This window comes from Rana temporaria, chromosome 4 (assembly GCF_905171775.1).
Source record: "Rana temporaria chromosome 4, aRanTem1.1, whole genome shotgun sequence".
NCBI lineage: Eukaryota > Metazoa > Chordata > Amphibia > Anura > Ranidae > Rana > Rana temporaria.
The window spans coordinates 177,306,714-177,328,360 of NC_053492.1; the positions used below are offsets into that span (position 1 = coordinate 177,306,714).

The following is a 21,647-nucleotide window of genomic DNA, read 5'->3' on the forward strand; positions in this document are numbered from 1 at the left end:
GCCAAACCAAGATTTATATTTTGTTTTTAGATTGTTTTCTATCCTGATTTAAGTTCTATTCCTTCCTTTCTCTGTATCAAGTTGATATTGCTGTCCTACTAGGTAGTTTCTATTTGTCCAAATGGCCATTGTCACCAGCACAGAAAGGGATAGAGATCCAAAATGTTACAGTTGCCATCAGAACAGGAGTTAGGATTTTTTCTAATGTCAATGGGGACACCTATTATAATAATACCTATCTAATTAATACATTGCCTTCACTTTGTAGATATGTCCACTCAATTCCTGTTGTATCTCTTTTTAGTGGAAACACAGACAGCAAACAATAAACTGAGAGGGGATTTATCTCTATCCAAACCAAAAAAAATGCTACAAATACTGTATATTAAAAATAATAATGGCCATATCAGGCACAGTATACAGGAAAAACAAGTTCAGATAGCTCATCATTACAGTACTAGACAGATGCAGCAAATGTCATGTACTTTTAGGTTCCAACATCTACAAACTGCTGGAATATCGGTTTTGACACTTTCTAATTTATTTCAGTTAACTATAAGAACTGAATTATTGGGATGTATGGTATTTACAAAATTATGTCAAGGTTTTCTGCTTAGCTGAAAGTTTATAGAAGGCAGAAAGTTGAATAAATGAATTCAATTTTAAAAAATATTATTAAAAAAATATATAACAATGCTTAGAAAATAAGACCACCTTCATTCAAAAGTATTTTTTTTTTTGTAAATTCTTTTGTATTCTCATTGTATGTTCTAGTGATATTACATCAGTTCCACTGCCTAAAACTCAGGGTGACCTTTAACATTAACAGCATTTCTAATTATTGATGGTCCACAAACAATGATTTTCCATCATCTTGTAAAAATCTGCTTGGTCAATATCTGCCAATGAATCAGTCATATGTGATTGTTTCTGTACATGAAACAGACCAGTTTTTATACAAGTTTGGATTACACAAACACTTCCTTTTGATGGTCATTGTGTCCATTTTTACTATTTGGATGTTGTTTGGAACTCAATGGATGTTTAGCGAAAGATCCAGCCATTGAAAACACAGACGCTGTGGGCCAGATCCACAAAAATGGGTGTATATTTAGGCGGGCGTAGAGCATCTCATATGTGCTACGCCGCCGTAAATCAGAGTGGCTTCTAGGGTATCCACAAAGAACTTGCTCCCATATACGGGCCGGCGTAACGTAAATCTGCCGGCTTAAGCCCGCGTAATTCAAAGTAGGCTTGGAGTGGGCGTGTTGTATGATAATCTGGTATGACCCCACGTAATTGACGCTTTTTGCGAACAGCGCATGCGCGAAATCACTTTGCAAATAGTCAATGCTTTCGACGTGAACGTAACTTACGCAAAGCCCTATTCGCGAACGATTTACGCAAACGACGTAAACAACGGAAAATTTGACACTGTCCCGACGTCCATACATAACATTGCGTACACCTCATAGAGGCAGGGGTAACGTTACACCGAAAAAAGCCTTACGTAAACTACGTAAAAAAATTCGCCGGGCGGACGTACGTTTGAGAATCTGCGTATCTAGCCGCTCTCTTTGTTCTCGCAGCGTTTTTTTCCTGCGAGGGAGCATACACATGGATGGTTTTTCCGACCAAAGCTCTCCTGGCAGTTTTCCTGTCGGGAAAACCGGCTGTGTGTACAGGGGAAAGGGGGCCGAGACGGTTCTCGGTTTTCCCGGCGGTCGTTTGACCGTTGGGAAAACCTATCATGTGTACTAGGCATTATACCTTCATATATATTATATATACAAAAAAAATGTCTGGTGTACATGTAGACAGGAAGTGGCTGCAAATAAACTGGGTGATTAGCAGTAATGAGATGCATCAAAGGCTTAAAAAAGGTGAAAACAGTATTTTATTTAATAAAATTCAGTTAATTTACTGAACATTTAACAAACTAAATATTATTCAGATAGCATTTACATTTACTTTAATGCTGTTTTCTTGTAAAGTAGACTCTAATGCCGCGTACACACGATAGGTTAAACCGATGAGAATGGTCTGATGGACCGTTTTCATCGGTCAAAACCGATTGTGTGTGGGCCCCATCGGTTATTTATCCATAGGTTAAAAAAAAGCAATCTTGTTTTAAATTTAAAAATCCACGCATGCTCAGAATCAAGTCGACGCATGCTTGGAAGCATTGAACTTCATTTTTTTCAGCACGTCGTTGTGTTTTACGTCACCGCGTTCTGACACGATCGTTTTTCTAACTGATAGTGTGTAGGCGCGACGGACCATCAGTCAGCTTCATCGGTTAACCGTTCTCATCAGATGGACCGATCGTGTGTACGTGGCATAAGTGCTAGTGTCAATCACTGGAATATGTCGAAGTGGTATAAAATTAACCATCTTGATTATATATTTCATGCAATATTAATTCAACTCTGAGTTTCATTCGGTATAGAAGAGTATACATTATAAATTCATTTCCAATGAAGCACACGGAAAGGGAGCTTACTTAGGCCAGTACTTTCTTTTTTCTTAACATCGTTTTTTGAATGAAATGGCCTTGGCTGCAAGCATAGTTTTTCTCCCTGAGTGTATTAAGCAACTGAAGTGTTCACTTGCCAGTAATTATATCCCTTAGTAGACATATCATTTTCTGGTTTAGTTTACCTTGCAACATTGCTTCCCTGGAATTTTCCCTGCTGTTTTATGTACAGACAAGATTCAGTCTTGTAGAATGCATAATCAGTGAACCCAACCTGCCACAGCTATTTTAGCTTTCAGGAAACCTTTGTTTGATCTTGTCCTCGCATCTTGTACTGAGAAAGCTGGCACAATCAGCTTCTTTTTTTTTTTTTGTGGCTGGAGAAAAATGCTGATAATAATTTCTCCAGGGTAATATAGATTTAGGATAGCCAAATCTATTATCCACAAGCACATCACATTTTCAATGTGCTGTGTTGGGGGCATAGGTTTCCTTATTACAAAAAGACATTGAATGTTGAAAAGTGGCCTAGTGTTTAGCAGGGATGATGAAATCAGGGGTATCACTGGCTCATTACTTGTTGATGCTAGGAAATATTTCCATGTAGATTTTTCAAAACTGCAGAGAATCACAATTTAGAAACCCTGGCAATCATAGTTGATGAATTGTAAGATTCTGTTCAGATTGGACAAAATTTGAATGCATGTGTTGTGTTCAAGAAAATCCAAAAATTTGAAATGCACAGATTCTGTGTAAAAAGGGTTAGCGCTATATTTTATCACCTGACTTACAACACTGGGGTTTAGAGCTCAATTCTTCAATGATATTGTCTTCATAGAGCTGTATGTCCCCTATGTCTGTAATGGTATCCTCTGGTACTGCAGTTTCCTACTAGAAAACAAAAACACACCGGCTGGCTAAAGCTTCACTGCAGACAAAACTTTTGTTTATTTTTTATTTTTTGCAGGCTGTCTACATAGGTGGGATTTCCTCTTGTTTCCTCTCTAGACAGGAAGTGATGGGATACCTCTTCAGTAGGTATCCCATCACTTCCCATCACTTCCTCTTCTGTAATGAAACACATTTTGCTCACCAACATGGGGAACGGTAGGAACATCTGATGGGTTTACTTCCTCTTTGTTTCGTTTGCATCGCATAGTAGCCCATTATGTGTCACTTACATGCAGGAGAAGCCTGCAATGTCCCGGTCTTCCTCACTAGTAGCGAGCGGCCATTCTTCACCCCTCTTCTTCAGGGGTCCGCGAACTCCGACTCTGTGACTGTCTGGAGTCGCGTGACGTCACTCCCACGCATGCACGTGGGAGCCGTCACATACTGCATGACCTTATTCATAAAATGGCACGCTCAGTGCACCTGCGCCGTTGTTTACAGCACGCATGCGCCGTAGACATCGGTACAGTCTTTTTTGCAAATATCTCCTAAACCGTGTAGGTTAAGGAGATATTGCAAGCACCTACATGTAAGCCTTAATCTAGGTTTACCTGAAGGTAAAAGTTATACCTGAGGGTTTACAACCACTTTAAGTGTCTATCCAAAACTAAACATAAAATCATTTTTTTAGCTGGACTTTGGTGTTTATGGGTCACTGACCAGACAGGCCTTGTGTGAGTTTGGTGTAATATTAGAATGTAAGGTTCTTTCATGCAGAGACTGATATTAATTTGTGTACTTTGCCTGCTGCATTTTAGGTTAATGCTAATAATAGAAATGAAGGCAAACAGCCTTAACACTTATGTAAAAGACTGCCTACTTTGGTAATTTACTGTAATAATGACAATATTTACTGCATTATACTTAACTCCTGTGCAGAAACCAGCATGGTGTCAATGCAGCTAGCATCCAGAGATGTTTTAAGGAATTAGTGGACCCCGGCCAAATACTGTATCTCACAGGTGGGCCTCCTAATTCCAAAAATCATAGAATATCCCCACCACCACCCCCTTTCCTCCCTAACAAAGTCAGATTTTAGAAGTATAGCCTACTATGTTACATTGGTACATTTTGAGAGTAAGGGACCTCCAGCACTGTTTACAGCGATGGGCAGAATCACCTATTGGTGCAGCAGTTTTTTTTTCTATCAAACTCTGCCTACCTCACCAAGAAGACAGAGTTTGAAAAGAAAAAGCTCACCGCACAGATAACAGTGATGGGCAGAGAGGCTGCAAGTCCCTCAAGGACTCTTCTGGTGTGCCCCCTAGAACTGGTAGGCATGTGTATGTGTTTTAGTATAACTAGACTTTGAGCTTCTGTAGGACAAGGACCCATCCGCATTGGTTCATTATTCTCTTTTACGAGACTATCCAAAACTAAACATAAAAGAAAACTTTTAGCTGGACTACAGCGTTTATGGGTCACTGATCAGACAGACCTTGTGTGAGTTTGGTGTAATATTAAAATGTAAGGTTTTTTCCTGCAGAGACTGACATTAATTGGTTTATTTTGCCTGCTGCATGTTAAGTTGATGTTAATAATAGAAATGAAGGCAAAAAGCCTTGACACTGATATAAAAGACTGCCTACTTTTGCAATTTACTTTAATAATGCCAATATTTAAAGCATTTTACTTAACTCCTATGCAGAAACCAGCCTGGTGCCAATGCAGTTAGCAATTAGTGGACCCCGAGCAAATACTGTATCTCACATGATTTTAATTCCTAAAACTGCAGAATATACCCCCCACCACCACCCCCACCTTTCCTCCCTAACAATCTCAGATGTCAGAAGTATAGCCTACTATGTTGCATTGGTAAAGTTTGAGAAGAAGGGTTCTCCTGCACCGTTTACAGTGAGGAGCATAATTACCTATTGGCGCAGCATGGTTCTTTCTGTATAACTCTGCCTACCTCGTCACAAAGACAGAGCTTGAAAAGAAAGATCTCACCGCACAGATAACAGTGATGGGCATAGAGAAAGCAAGACTCTCAAGGACTCTTCTGGTGTGCCCCCTCGAACTGGTAGGTGTGTGTGTGTGTGTGTTTTAGTATAACTATACTTCAGCTTCTGTAGGACAAGGACCCATCTGTATGGTTCATTACTCTCTGTAAAGTTCTGCAGAAAAAATAATAATCAGTACTACACAAGTGCCTAATACAAAACAGGTAAAAGATAAAGAATGTCATTTTAAAGTGCCTATTTGGTGGCCTTAAAAAGCACAATGACAACCTGCCCATTATATTTTTAGATGAGGTCAGCAATGGGCAGTTATTACAAAAAGAACAGTCATTAGACATATCATATATTTCTGCTAAATGTTTGTAAATTTATCAGAATTATGTGGAAATAGACAATTAGATTCTGACAACTGATTGCCATGAGGAACAAAAAAGGCAAATTGCATAACTTTGAGAACTTTGGGTATATTATAATGATAACGGATCTAGCAGGTGCTAAACATAATACAGTGGTAATAAAACCTTCCTCAAATTCCAAAATATATTGTTAGATTTGTGCCTGTGAGATAACTTTCAAAAACATTTTCTCAGGACATGAGCAATCTGAAAAAAATGAAGACTCTTAAAAACATCATATAAAAACAAGAAAAGAAAGAAACTTAAAAGAGAAGTATGTTTTTTTTTTTAAAAGCATACTTACCTAGGTGGATGCAGCATTGCTCTTATGCTGAATCAGTTCCCCGACACCTCTAACACTAATCGCTCAGTGCTCCATGAGCAGAGAGCCGCTGGCTGTTATTCAGCGGCTTTCTGGGGCACTGGGCTGTAGAGGAGGTGGGAGTAGTGGGATTAGTCTCTCAGCGGCTCGCTGAGAGGCTGACCCAGTGACGGTCCAGGGATTTGGGCGGATCCCGACTCTATGGTCCTGATGACGCGGAGCCTGGACCGACTCTGTAATGTCAGCAGACAGCGGACTTCAACCCACTCTCTGCTGAAAACGAGTCACAGGAGTGCAGAATGAACTGCACTCCTGTGATCCACATGAGAAGTACAGCCAAACGAGCTTTGGCTGTACTTCTTTAAAGTGGAATGAAACTCCCCTATCCTTTTGGAGCTAAATATGGTCATATCTAGCTTCTCTAAGAGTGAAAGAGAAAGACAAAAAAGGAAGGGAAGGGAAATAGGGAAAAAAATGAAGAGATGGGAAAAAGGTCTCTTTGAGTACAACCACAGTCAAGAGCAGTAATAGAGCAAAACTTTATAATTGACTCCCTACTTTGCTCTTTGATTAACTAATACTGAAGACCACAATGTCTCACTTCACTTTAAAATGTATCATAACCAGGACCCCACTGGGTTGAAATTTTGGGGTGTGGACCACATTAAGCCATCATGGAGGGGGTGTAATATGGTGAGGGAATTATCGAAACGAGAAACCCTATGGATCTATTTATTGGATACGCTCACCCCTAAGGCCCCCTACACACGGTCGGACAAAACCGATGAGAATGGTCCGACGGACCGTTTTCATCGGTTTACCGCTGAAGTGGCCTGATGGTCTGATGTGTGTACACACCATCAGTTCAAAATCCGATCAGGTCAGAACGCGGTGACGTAAAACACACAACGTGCTAAAAAAATTAAGTTCAATGCTTCCAAGAATGCGTCGACTTGATTCTGAGCATGCGCGGGTTTTGAACCGATGCTTTTCTGTACTAACCATCGGTTTGGTCCGATCTGGCAGCGTTCCATTGGTTCGGTTTTGAAGCATGTTTTAAAATTTTGGACCGAAGGAAAACAGACCGATGGCCTATACACACGGTCGGTTTGGTCAGATGAAACTGAACTTCGGTTCATTCTCATCTGTTCGGTCCTAACGTGTGTACGGGGCCTAAGGGGTTAAATGTTGAGCTTGATATAAATTGCTTCATTAGTGATCACTAATTTTATGTGAATTTGCATAGTGGTTGTGTGCCTTTTACATGATTTTTTATGGCATATAAGTATTTACGTTTATAACCACTAAGATGGAATAGTAAGGATATTTTCAATGAGTTAGTATAAATATTGATATTACTTTTAACCACTTCAATACCGGGCTTTAAAACCCACCTCCTTCCCGGGCCTATTCTGGCACTTCTTTCCTACATGTACAAATCATCATTCTTTTGCTAGAAAATTAATCAGAACCCCCAAACATTATATATGTTTTTTTAGCAGACACCCTAGGGAATAAAATGGCGGTCATTGCAACTTTTTATCTTGCACTGTATTTGCGCAATAATTTTTCAAACTGATTTTTTTTGTAAAAAAATAGTTTCATAAATTAAAAAATAACAAAACAGTAACGTTAGCCCAATTTTTTGGTAAAATATGAAAGATGAGGTTATGCCGAGTAAATAGATACCTAACATGTCATGCTTTAAAATTGTGTACACTCATGGAATGGCGCCAAACTTCGTTACTTAAAAATCTCCATAGGCGACACTTTAACATTTTTACCAGTTTAGAGTTACAGAGGAGGTCTAGTGCTAGAATTGTTGCACACGCTCTAACGCACGCGGCGACACCTCACATGTGTGGTTTGAACGACGTTTACATATGCGGGCGGGACTTATGTGTGCGTACGCTTCTGAGCGCGAGCTACCGGGGACAGGGGCATTTTAATTTTTTTATTATTATTATTTATTTTTTATTTTACTTATTTATTTATTTTTTTTTTACACTTTTTTTTTACATTTTTTTTTTCAATCGCTTTTATTCCTATTAGAAGGAATGTAAACATCCCTTGTAATAGGAAATTACATCTCTCTTTAAGGAGAGATGCGGGGTCAATAAGACCCCACATCTCTCCTCCAGGCTGGAAAGCATGAGATCGTGAAAAAAAATTCACAGATCTCATTCAAACTAGCCGCAATTGCGGTTTGTTTACTTACAGGGACCCGGGCGTGACGTCATCACATCTCGCCCGGGCCTCCGATGGTCATAGAGATGACTGGTGACCATCTGGTCACCATTCATCTCTATGGCAAACATCCGGCGGACGGCGATCATCTCTCCGGGCCCCCGATGGCACGGGAGAGCCCGGAGAAGCACCGGATGGCGGCGGGAGGGGGGGATGTCCCCTCCCGCCTCCTGTAAGAACGATCTAGCGGCGGAACCGCTGCTATGATCATTCTTACGGTGTGCAGGATCGCCGCCGCTAAAAAATTATATCTCAATGATGCCTCTGGGTGCAAGCATCATTGAGATATCCCCCCGCAAAGCCCAGGACATCATATGACGTCCACCCGGGATAACAGGTCCCCGTTTTGGATGTCATATGACGGCGTGCGGGTATTAAGTGGTTAAAGAGAGTATCAGATTATGGAGTGATTTTAAGCATATCAGTTCGATTGGATCTAGTGGGATTATTATGATTTGAGTGATCTATATAGTAGTTCTAATAATTAATTAATGTTTGATCTAGATATACATTTTTATTATGTAAAGTTTTCTAATATGAAATTTTATTTTGGAATATTTGAGTGATCTTTGTATTGAAGCTGTAGTCCTTCCCCCCGAACTTTCTCGAAATTCTTAAAATTAAAAAATGTAATTTGTGATTTTAATATTTGGGAGTGTTTTATATATTTTGGTTATATATACTGTTTATATATATTGCTTGTGTTGACTATTAATGTGTGAGTTCATGAGGATACACATTGATATGATCATTTGAATTAATTGGCTGCTATATGTAGATAGTTATGCTATTTAATATCTGCTTCCGATAAATGTGTTTAAAAGAATAGCAGGAGTAATGGAGTGAGAGTTGGGCATGTCCCCAGTGAAATGGCAGCTCAAGTTCTCCTGATTATGTGGATAATACGGGCTGGGACTGGAGGGATTAATACTTTGGCTCTACTCTCCTCCTATAAAATCTCTGATACCGTGCTGTGAGGTCAAGTCCTCAGAGAAAGTCATAAGGATGAAACGTCAGGGTGACCTTGCGGTATCAGGAAGTAATCTAGCGACGCTGTGCGTTCCAGGTGCGTTCCAGTTACAAGGAAGTAGCGGTGTGTTGGTTTGCGGTGGAAGCGACCAGCATTTACATGCTTACAGACCTGTATGGATGCTATAGACGGCGCGTCTGTATAATACCTATTGTATAACAAGCGGGAATGTGTCGATTCTATGGATGTCGTGAAAGTTTTAGAATTAAACAAGAGAAACAGAATTACACTATTGTGAGTTTTACTCTCTTCTATAAACCTGGAACATCCGAGGAGATCCAGAGAGCCAGTCTAGGAGATTGAGTGCAGTGCTAAAATGGGAGAGGAGTAAATATACTGCTTGTCAGTGCTTATTAAACTCAGCCTTTTGGTGAGTACAAACCCAAAAGAGTGTGTGACACACGGTGGAAGCTGTTTGGATTGAAGAGCACCTTATAGTTAAGAAGCACTTCTGGGGACACTTGGATATATCCCTTCAATTTTACACTTCTTATGAATTATACTATAAGAAAAGATTGGTCACACTGAGTGGAGTGATAATTAGCGCTGCTTTAGTAAACCACAGGACTTGAATAGACTTGTTATTTTACTATCTTTGTTTCACATAATACTGAAGACCGCAAAATCTGGTGCAGCTCTGCAGGGGCATACCTAGAGAATTTGGCAATGGGGCAGATCCTATATCTGGCACCCCCCTTCCCTGATCATGCCTGTATTCACTCAGCCCCCCTTACACATCTATGCACTCAGCCCACCAACACACCCATAGACACTCAGCTGCCCCCCCCACACACACACCTGTACACACTCAGATTACCCACCCGACACACACACACCTATACACACTCAGCTGCCCCACACACACACACCTGTAATCACTCAGCTTCTCCGCACATCCACACTCAGCTGCCCCCACACACACTCAGCTGCCCCCCCTACACACACATACCTGTACACACTCAGCTGCCCCCCCACACACACACACACCTGTACACACTCAGCTGCCCCCCCACATACACACCTGTACACACTCAGCTGACCCCCCAACACACACACACACCTTTACACACTCAGCTGCCCCCCACACACACACACACCTGTGCACACTCAGCTGCCCTTCACACACACAAACATACACACCTATACACACTTAGCTCACACACACACTCAGCTGTCCCCCACACACATACACACTCAGCTGCCCCTCCCACACACACACCTGTACACACTCAGCTGCCCCCCCACACACACACCTGTACACACTCAGCTGCCCCCCACACACACACTTAGCTGCCCCCCACACACACCTGTACACATTCAGCTGACCCCCCTGTACACAAACAGCCTCCTCCCTTCACTTGTACTTACAGCCCCCACTTGTAAGGTGGTCTTCCTAGTCACAGGTCCTGTTTCTACATGTCCCTGTGAGACATGAGAGGAGCTATGAATTGCAATCCAAAATATTGTACTTGCAGTGCAAACAAGGGGTGCACATGCTGGAAGCAGTCAGAGGTCGCAGTAAATAGCCCGACTGTGAGCTGAATAACACAGGAGCAGCAGCTGCTGACTCACACAAATATAGAGAGCCAGTGCAGCTACAGAGCACCCACCCTGCTTTGTCCTGATAGCTGGCCTAACACCCCCCAATGTGTGGCACCCGAGGCAACCCACCCCTTGCCCCCCCATAGGTACACCACTACAGCTCTGCATAGAAACCAGTCAGCTTCCAGATTTTTTTGTCAGAGCTGGAGTATGTAGCTGATTGGCTACCATGCACAGCTGCACTAGATTTTGCCCTCTCAATTTTAGAAAATCAACCCCTATGTGTAAAAACGATGTGTCACCACTCTGGTGTTGTCATCTTCTCTGGCATCTTTTTTTAACCAGTGTCCTCTTACTTAAAGTGTTACTAAAGTTTTTTTTTTTTTTTTAGAATAAAAGGAAATACTCAGCAGGTGTGAGAAGTGGTTTTGCAAAGAGTGGCCCATGTGACTCCTCCCCTGGGATCCCCTCACAGCAATAATGGGCCCTCCTTTTCTTCCTGTACCACCATAGCATGCTGCTTGCTATGGGTGCACACAGTGCATGCTTGCTCCAGAGCTGTGTGTGTCTATGGAGCTACACTCCATAGACACACACAGTGGGGCTTGACCCCGCCCCCCATTTCCTCCTTCTTTGACAGCAGCAGGAAGACCCCCGTGTAGAGGAAGAGAGGGGAGAAGTGATGCTGCTATGCACATCACTGAATCTCTTCCCCTTCATGCAGGGAAAGGGGGGACAGAAAGCTAGAAAACAGTATTGCAGAGAATGCATTAGAATTAATGCAGAGAATAAAAAAAAAAATGGATTTAGAACCACTTTAAGCCATTGAGGGTGGCTACTGAAATTGTATGTCAAAAGACTCTACCTGTTAGCAGTTTTGTTTATAGACATAAATTCCGATTTAATGAGGAATGAGAATTGGATGTGTGGCAGGAGCACTTGCCATATTTTGTAAGTATGTATGGTATACTTGCTCATTATGAGGAACTGACTTTGAGTTTGCTGTGTTCCCTAACAATTTCTCTTCCTGGCCATGCATGCAACAGCTGTCTCTGCTTCTTCAGCCATATGACAGCAAGTGATGATGAAGCTCATATGCACAATGGAGTTGCATTATTGCATCACTATGTTCCACTGTTCAGCATTTTACACATTATAAATATTTGTTTGATTTTTTTTTTTAATACCCATTCATCACAATGAAATGACAATCAATCTACAAATGGGGTACCCCTATCTCCAACATTACATGGTTGCCATCTTACAAACACCTTCCCCTACATACACACCTTAATAAATCACTTCTTCAACCTTATTGAGAATTTAGGTAGAACCTTGAATTTAAATGTGAGGTCATAACCAAACATAACCAAATTCAGCTGGTTTCAGCTAGACTGGGTGAGGAGCATGCTGGTGGTAACCTGCAAATCTGAAGGTAAAACTGAAATTGGACATGCATGACATTTCTGGATCATTACTATTGCTCTCTCCCAAAACAAACCAGCTTTCAATGTGTCTGACCACCCTCCCTCTTTTTGCTCCGTAGCCATAAAAATACATGATCAGATCACCCAAGCATGGATGTTTATGTGAGTGTGGAATATGAAAAAGCGATTGGATCATGCTTGCATGTCTGACCAACCTCTAATATCAGAATATACCTGGCTCCTTTACTAAATAGTTTCATTAAAGTCTGGAAGGAAAGACCCTCACCATGCCAACATCCAAAATATGGATATAAGGATTGAACAAGTCAAAAAATAGGTTGACTTTGTGGGCACATAATGAGAGGAAAAATCAATAAAAAAGTATAAATTGTATTACAACATATATAAATATCATACAAACAACATCCTGTAGGGACACAGTTACCAGTTACCCAATGTTGCAATTATTAATTAGTATAATAATTGGTTAGATAATATATCTGGATAATAAACAGATTTTTGAGCCAGTGATGCCTCCAAAAACTTGCTTGTCTATGCAATTCACTACAATATTAAAACTAAAGGGTAATAAGCTGCGCCAATAGGAACACATCAGTCATTAATGAATGACATATAAAAATGACATGCTGAAAATAGTACAAACATTAACTTAACACAAGCCCATATAATTGATATTGCACAAGTTATTCAGCCTGTATCAATATTGTCAAAAACTGTTAACCTAGCACTCCAAGAAAATCATTAGGACATTAGGACATTTGAACATTAGGCAAAGTGACATGAAGTCCTTATGTTAAGTCCAATCTCCATGAACAACACCCCAGGGGTTCACACAATTACAAGTGTCCACCACTGTAAAAAAAATGTCCGCTTACCAGAAGGCAAGCACAAAGAGCATTTGGCTGTAACCCAGCCGCGGCCTTTGGCTTGCACACAGAGTGGAAAAACAGGGATTACACCAGGAAGCGGAATGATCAAATGGATATGCCCCACTGAGTCAAAGAGGTCCGTAACAGTAGATTGGATAGCTCAAGGAAAAGGAAGGAACACGGACCATAGTGTGATACCGTCTAGTTGTTTTAATAAAAAAAAAGTATTGCACTTACATGAAATAGATTAAAAATATTGTATAAAAAATTGCCTGTCCTCCTCTGTAGCACCGTGGTTACGTCAGTATGTCGCACCCAAAAATTTTATGGGCTTGTATTAAGTTAATATTTGTACTGTTTTCAGCATGTCATTTTTATATGTCATTCATAATGATTGATGTGTTCCTATTGGCGCAGCTTACTACCCTTTAGATTTGTTTTTGTGTGTATCCCACTTAAGCTGCTGCCTACAATTGGTAATTTGTCCAGCACGGTTTTCCTTTTTTCTGTCACTACAATATTAGCTTCCTCAGGACAAATACTGGACAGGTGCTGGTATAATTAAAAACAGAAAAGTACATGTATAAGTATTTAAATATAATATATATAGGGGTCAAGTCCTAGGGAAAAAAGTGTGGGAACTCCCACCCAAGATCCACTCCCCCACCAAAAAAAAAAAAAATGATACGCTCATATGCATAATTACTAAAAGTTCTTTCTAAATCCCGCGATAACTCAAGGCAGACCTCTGCAAATGTCTCCTGGGAACAATGACAAAAGCTCCCAGGAGACATTGCGGCATCGAGGAAGTGACGGAATACCCGCACACTACCCGATGAATCCATATACTGGAAGCGGCCAGTAACATAAAGGATTACTAAGGTTCGCCTGCCCCTGACAGTGACTCGAGCTGGGCATCGCCGCTTAGTGAAGGATTGGCTCGGGCGGCTTGGCTGCTCTCGGCTGCTCTAGTCCTGCAAAGGGAACTGAGTTCCTGCTGTGAAAAAAGTGCAGGAACTCCGTTCCCGCAGGACTTGAGCCCTGAATATATATATATTTAGGTATAACTGTATTTATTACAACATTTCTCCAGGAGGAGTACATATATATATATATATATATAAAAACAACCATAGCCAAAACATATATGCTTGCATGGTGAACCCGTGGCTCAGGGTATGAGAGGACCTCACAAAAGACTACACATGTATATCAATCCTTATATCTATATGTCATTAAATTCTATTATAGAAGAAAATTTCATGAATCTCATAATTATTAAAACAATGTAGAGTAATGCATCTCCAATCCTTGTGGATCTCCAATAGTGTATGTTTTGCATATCTCTTTTAAGAATCACAGTCCTGGTTATTTTAGGCAGCTACCAACTGTAAATGTGTCTTTAAACTTTAATTAAGCAATACAACAAATCTTACCATTTGATGAAACTGCTTCTACCCGGAAGCCTAGGAAACAAGCTAGTGACCAGTGAGATCCAGAGCTGAAATAATGTTTTTTTGCATTGCACACCATCAATTGCATCAGTGTCAGAAATGTATAAAATTTCAATGCTAATAAGCTTGAGCCTAATACTAAATGTATATTATAACATACACATGCTCAAAGACATACCTATATACGTATTGCATCATACATCCTTCACTTGAAAACATGCTTTTGTTTTACAAAAATAGATAACGCACCCCATATTAATAAGAAACAAGTATATTTTCAATACACTGTGTCTATTTTGTTTTGTTTTTCGAAAGATTTGTGTCTACCTTTAAATTCAGGGAGCTTTGATATAATAGGAGTCATCAGAGAGGAACAGCTAGTTACCAAGGAGACTCCCTGATGAATGAGAGAGAGGGACTGGTACCAGAGCTACACATTCTGTATCTCCCTAATTCAAAGGAGCTCACATTTTATTCACTGGCTGGTTAGACTGTGTCAGGCATTCACAGAGCATGGCTTTCTGCTGACAAACGGGACTATAACCTTATTTGTGCGGGGAAGGATTGTTTGTGTGATCTGATTGTGGGGGGAAAAAAAATCAGGGACATAGAAGAAAGCCTTGTTTCAGTGTGAGAAAGGAAGAGAGATTGTAGCGATGAGAGATTTCCTTGGATCGAACTTGACTGCACGAGCACAAATACATTCCAAGGACATGGTAGCCTAGCCGGAGCAGGCTAAGGTGGAAAATGAGATTATCGATATTTAAAGTGGATATTCCAATATGATGCAGAGCCAGGAGAGGGTGAGAAATGCCTCCCTTTCTCTGTACTGCAGTGTATGGGATTTTTGTTTAAGTCATGGATCTCAGGAAAATGTGATTTCTCTATGGATCTCTGGACTAGGTCTCTGCAAGCTAGCCTAACTTCTGCATGCTGCTGGCATTTATTTCTTTGTTAAACTAAAAAAAAGATTTTCTATTTATTTACATGTCATTTGCATTTAACAGTGAATATTTGGAACTTGTCACTTTAGCAGTTCTGTTTGACTAGAAGCTCTGAGGACTTTTGATGTGAATTGTCTGATGACGCTCACATTTTTCTAACAGGATACAAAAGTTACTTATCCAACACAAAACTACTGTAAGGCTCTACGGATGATGGGAATTATTCTTTCCATGGAGCAGATTTATACGACAGCCTACAAAGGAGATACAAAGATCAGTGACAAAAGAAGCAAAGAAGCTTTCAAAAATGCCGAAGTCAGGGCATTATAGAATAAAGGTAGGCTGACAATTTCCTTACTAACATTTTCAGCTTGGCTCCTAAGGGTTTTGTGTGTATGTGCATGAGCTGCCTGAAATAACAATGCATGGACTTCTTAGTAATACTGCATTCAAATAGTCTTGTTTTCTTTATTGCCCTTTATTCTTGTACATTGTTTTTCCTTTTTTTGCTTCTGTTGTAGGTATCGATTTGTGTATAGTAAACTATGTATTAGAATGTATTGAGAAAAGTATGTTTTTTTATCATCCCTTAACATTTGACACCATCTGTATATAAGCCAGTGCAGCAAGTTATATACTACACAATTAAAATGAATAAAGGGTGTGAGAGATTAATTTTTTATGCACTAAATAGGACATTTGGCCTTTAATTCTTGGGACACCAATCACAATAGTGGAATTACAGCTATTCTGAAAACTAGGGGTTGAGACCTCTCCTGCAGTATCTTTAAAGTCTTCTATACAGCTGAGTGATGATTCCATGTACGGTTTTGTTACTGGTAAAGTCAGGTCAGAAAGTCATACAGCTTAAAGCGAACTACACTATTAAATCCTGGACACAAACACTTCTTAGCTTGCATCTACAAAGTTACGTTTTTCAGCAGTGCAATAGTGGGTATCAGAAATTCCTGCACTGAGATAAGTCTGAGAGTTACCTGGGAACCCAAGAGCTCAACTGAATGAAATAGGTCATTCAAGCTAATAGAAACCCCCCCCCCCTTTCTGACCCTTTATAAAGTGATTGGGAAGACTGCACCCCCCTTAGATTATACTCCCAGGTTACAAAAAAAAAAATGGCAGGAGATTGCACAACTTTGATACTGATATCTGGAGTATCACATAGAGCTTTAATTTTGTCTCCAGAATAGTACATTTATTTTTATGAGTATGATATATCATATAAATAAGATTCTTGTCTATATTATTACACACAATTTATATATTTGTATATAGAAAACATAGGTAGAGAGATAGGACCACTTTTTGCTGCCATCTGGAGAGTCTAATAAGCTTTCATTTTGTCTTTAGAATAATAGATGTATCTTTATTTGTATGATATTTTGGGTGAATAAGATTCTTATGGATACTATTACACAAAATTATTATACTTGTATATGTTTATTTTTATGATGTTTATTGCCCTAGAAAAAATAGGTAGAGAGATTGGACCACTTTCCTACTGTCAACTGGAAGGTCTCAGAGAGCTTAATTTTTGTCTCTAGAATAATAAATGTATCTTTATTGTTATGGTATTTTGGGTGAGAGAGAGTCTTGTGGATACTATTACACAAAATGAATATACTTGTGTATGATTATTTTTATGATGTTTATTGCCCTACAAAAAATTGGTGGAGAGATAGGACCACTTTCCTGCTGCCAACTGAAGGGTCAACTGAAGATTCTTGTGGATACTATTACACAAAATTAATATATTTGTAGATATTTGTTGGCCTCTAGAAACAAAAATTGGTCAAGAAAATGGCATGTTGGCTGATAGGCCCAAGGCAATTCCTACCTAAAACCCATAGAGGAAAATAAATGTAAAAGTTTAAAATCTAGATTTGTAACCAAAGTCAGTCCCTGTTTATACACTTGATTTGAATATGTGTATTAATACTGACTATGTGAGGCAGAGCATCTTGTCATTGTGTTCATTTCTGATGTAAACCTATAAGTAAAAAATAAAATAAAAATCTAGATATGTATTTTCCGCAAATATTTGTAATACAGTTTTACACTAATAACAGTTTTTTTGTCACTAAGGCAGTCCATTCATTCAAACTATCTGATAACAGGAAGCATTGTTAACTAGTGATGAATGATATGTTTGATAAGGTGAATATAGTAATCTGAAATTATTTTGATTAGTTGATTATGTATAAACAGGATTTTCCAATCTGCAGGAATCCATACAATTCATGAATCGCAATGAGCTGGATTCCTGAACTCCATATCAAACAAATCTCACATTCTCATGATTATAATATTTTCATTTGTAACCTTAACAGTCATTGGAGGATGGGTAGAACAGTTTTGGTTCAGTGTTTTGTGCCTACTAGATAGATACGATAGAACAAACTGTTAAAGAAAATGTTAGTAACACAGCATCAAAATAGCATTGTCCTTGTCCTTTTTTCTCTGTTGTCATAAAGCTCTTCCCTGCCTCCATAGAGCTAGTCTGTATGATATGACAGTTTCCCAGTGATTGCCAAACAACCCTAACAAAACTTACTAACAGCAGCAAGACAATAGGAGTGATTACTCATGTCACCATCGCATTTCTGAATGTTCTTGACTCTGAGACAGCAGATGAACAGTCACTCATCTGTAATTTTTCTAAATTAGGCATAGAAAAATACATTCTTGTTATGACGTCTAGGGTCATTATCAAGTCTTTTTCAAGTCATATCTATAAAACTATCAGTTTAGTTGAGAGGGTTAACAATCTAATCAGTTAAAGAGGAACTTAAAAGTCAGCAGCAACAAATACTGTAGCTGCTGACGTTTAATAAACCGGTACTTACCAGTCTAGGGATCCATCGCTGTGTTACCTAGGGAGTTATTCTAACTGTGGGGGAATGGGACTGACTAGAGGAGGAGACTGGTCGGTGTTTGTATATACTAGAAACACACAATCTGTCTCCTCTCCCCTGACAGGACATGTTTACACATACAGATCCACGTTCCTGCTCTGTCACGAGCGATTGCGGGTGCCTGGCAGACATTGCGGGTGCCAAAGAACGCGCATCGACATCCACAGTGACGCGGCGCATGTGCGTGCGCGCCCTTAGGCCGCCGGAAAGCCGAGGACGTCACATTACAGGATGGGATATTTCATCAGCGGACGTCATATGACTATGGGCGGGAAGAAAATGGTTAAATAACTTCACATTATAAGAACAGAATATTGTTATAGAAAACGCCCAGATATTTATATGTCCTTCAAGCCTCCTACTCCAAAATTTGAGTAAGGATATTGTCATCATATTATCAAAAACATTGTTATTCTGCATATTACTAAAACTGCATTTAAAATACTGCGTAGAAAGCCAGATGTTGAATTTACACTTCCAGTTAACCTAAAAATCTATGTGATAATTTGTAAATAATGGAACTTTGGTATGTACAATTGTAAGGTTTTCTTTTTTACATTAATACATTCTCTGCATTGAGGTAATAAGCCTTCCAATACCAGTTCCCCATAAGAAAAAAAATCAATCTCTCTTGATCCTGCACTGTCCCATTTGCAGCAGCGCTGCTCTTCTCTTCCTGCATTCTCAGGAGTCTCTGAGAGCAGTGGGAGCCATTTGTTCTTGCTGCTGTCAGTTAAAGTGGTTGTAAACCCTTTTTGACTACTTCTACCTATAGGTAAGCCTAGAATAAGGCTTACCTATAGGTAGTGGAAATATCTCCTAAACGTGTGCCGTTTAGGAGATATTTCACTTGTAGTCTGCCGAAAATCCCAATGGCGCATGCGCGGGGAAGAAACAAAACCAAGTGCCGTTTTTTCCCCAGCCTATGCCGTAAATGGCGGCTCTCGTGCGCATGTGCGAGAGTGACGTCACGCGGCTCCGGCGAATCACAGAGCCGGAGTCCGCAGCCCGGAAGGAAGAGGGGACGGAAGATGGACGTTGCCTACACAGGGGACATCGCTGCATTCTTTTGCAGGTAAGTGGCACATAATGGGCTAGTATGTGATGCATACTAGCCCATTATGCTTTTCATTTGCAGGCTTTGCAGGGGGCTAAAGAGGAAGTAAAACCCATTAGGATTTACTTCCTCTTTAAATCATGTGAGGAGAGAGCAGGGGGGGGGTAAGGCTGAGCTACGCTGTGCATGCCTATGGACGCACACATCCTGTGTTGGAAATGCACACTAATGCCCCTCCAAGTAGTTGGCCGGTGACGAGGGGGACTTCAAAAGAGAAGGTATGAGACCACTCTGTGCAATACTATTGCAAAGAGCAGGGAAGTACAGCATTTTTTATTTATTTATTTAATAAGTAAAAATAAGCCATATAACCACTTTACCATGTATAAAATTATGTGCAGTAAAGATAAAAAATGAAAAAAGTAAAGTTGAACCAATCAATAAATACATTTTCAGAATGCAGTGACTATTTTTAGGGAAACCACAGCACAGTGATAGCTCTTTCACCCATTATACAGTGTTACATACAGTAAATGCTTATTCAGTAGGGCAAAGTGTAGTAGTTAACAAACTTTTGAACATAGAAGTACTTTCATATTTTGCAATTGACAGCATAGCTTTACCTTCTCCATGCTTTGTGAGATGTTATATGGAGGAGATACAGGGTCACTAAAAGCACAGTAGATTTTTACTCATTAAACTGTATACACAGTTGAATATAAGCATATATAGCAGCATTTTTTTGTAAACACTGGAAAAAGAAAAAGTGTAATTTATAAAGAAATGGGATTTCCACCAATAAGTGTGTACTTACTGTATTTTAGCTTTGCACTCATTAAAGAAGTCAATTTTCATTTAGCTTAGAAACCCTATGTTTATTTTGAGCAACCAATCAAGCGCAGGGATTCAACAAAAAAAAAAAAATGTTGGTGACTGATGTATACACAGCTTTACTGAGCTACAGTAAGTGAAACACATATAACCTTCAGGCCTTCACCTTCTAAAACAAGTCAGCTATTGCAGCTTCAACACTGTACTTCTATCCTCACAGTCTTCCCATAATATGATTTTGATCCTAGATGATCGCAAAGTTGATGTTGCGTTTAATTGGAAACAGCCAGTAAAATAAACAAGAAGATCCCTGCTCTAATGTTGTCGATTTCCAGTCTTTTTTTTTGATATAGGGAGACATAAAAGATTATAAATGTAATCTCCATAAACAGAATATTCTTTTCAGAGGATATTATAATATTACTTCTGATTGCCATAGGGCCCTTTCACATGGACGTGTCCATGTACGGGCTCCACTTTGCTCAGTGGGGATCGCTTCATCAACCCCAGCTGAGCAGGCAGATGACAGGTTTGTCTCTGCACACTGTGCAGGGACCGACCTATCAGAGTGACACTCTCCCCTATGGGGGATCGGATGAAGACGGATCGTAGAGTCCGTTTTCATCTGATCCACCAGACGGATGGAAAATAGGGTTTCCATCCGTCACACTTTAGCGTATCAGAGTTGATCGGATTTCAGCGGGCATGACATCGCTGACATCCGTGGCTCCAAAGGCCTGCTCGGAGGGTCCGTTCAGGTCCGCCTAAAAAACTGACAGGCGGACCCGAATGGTGAAAGGGGCCTTACTGTACAAGGTGGATATGCCAGATGGTAGAAAACGAATTATACGATTTACTGTAAGTGTACTGTACTACCCACTATTGAATTTAAAGTTTACACTTGATCAAGACACCCTCCAGCCTTTGTTTGAATAGTAGTAACACACTTAAGAAGTCAGCCCTGTGCTCTCTCCTTCACTCAGTAATCTTACTGTATACTGTGGTTAAATCCAAAACCCAAAATTTTAAATATTGCAGCTTACCAATCATTAGATGTGAAGGCTGCATAGATTTTTTTAGGCTTTTTTCTCTGTTTTCACCTGGTGATCCAGCCACTATAACACCTCCTGTATAAAAGTGCCACCATGCTGGATGAAGAAGCACTGGGGCACCTTTGGACAGCAGTA

The 21,647-nt window shown here is 40.0% G+C and overlaps 1 protein-coding gene across 2 annotated transcripts in view; it reads left to right on the forward strand.

The window, feature by feature from the left end:
* KCNMB2 (potassium calcium-activated channel subfamily M regulatory beta subunit 2) overlaps nt 1–21,647 on the forward strand; it is a 607,102-nt gene that overhangs the window by 257,716 nt on the left and 327,739 nt on the right. The window contains exons 1-2 of one of the 2 annotated variants that reach the window (XM_040349403.1): nt 15,086–15,498; nt 15,802–15,976. The gene's annotated coding sequence lies outside the window, so the exon portion shown is untranslated. Of the gene's footprint in view, nt 1–15,085; nt 15,499–15,801; nt 15,977–21,647 lie in introns of those variants that run through there. The other variant, XM_040349404.1, reaches the window with a different exon arrangement.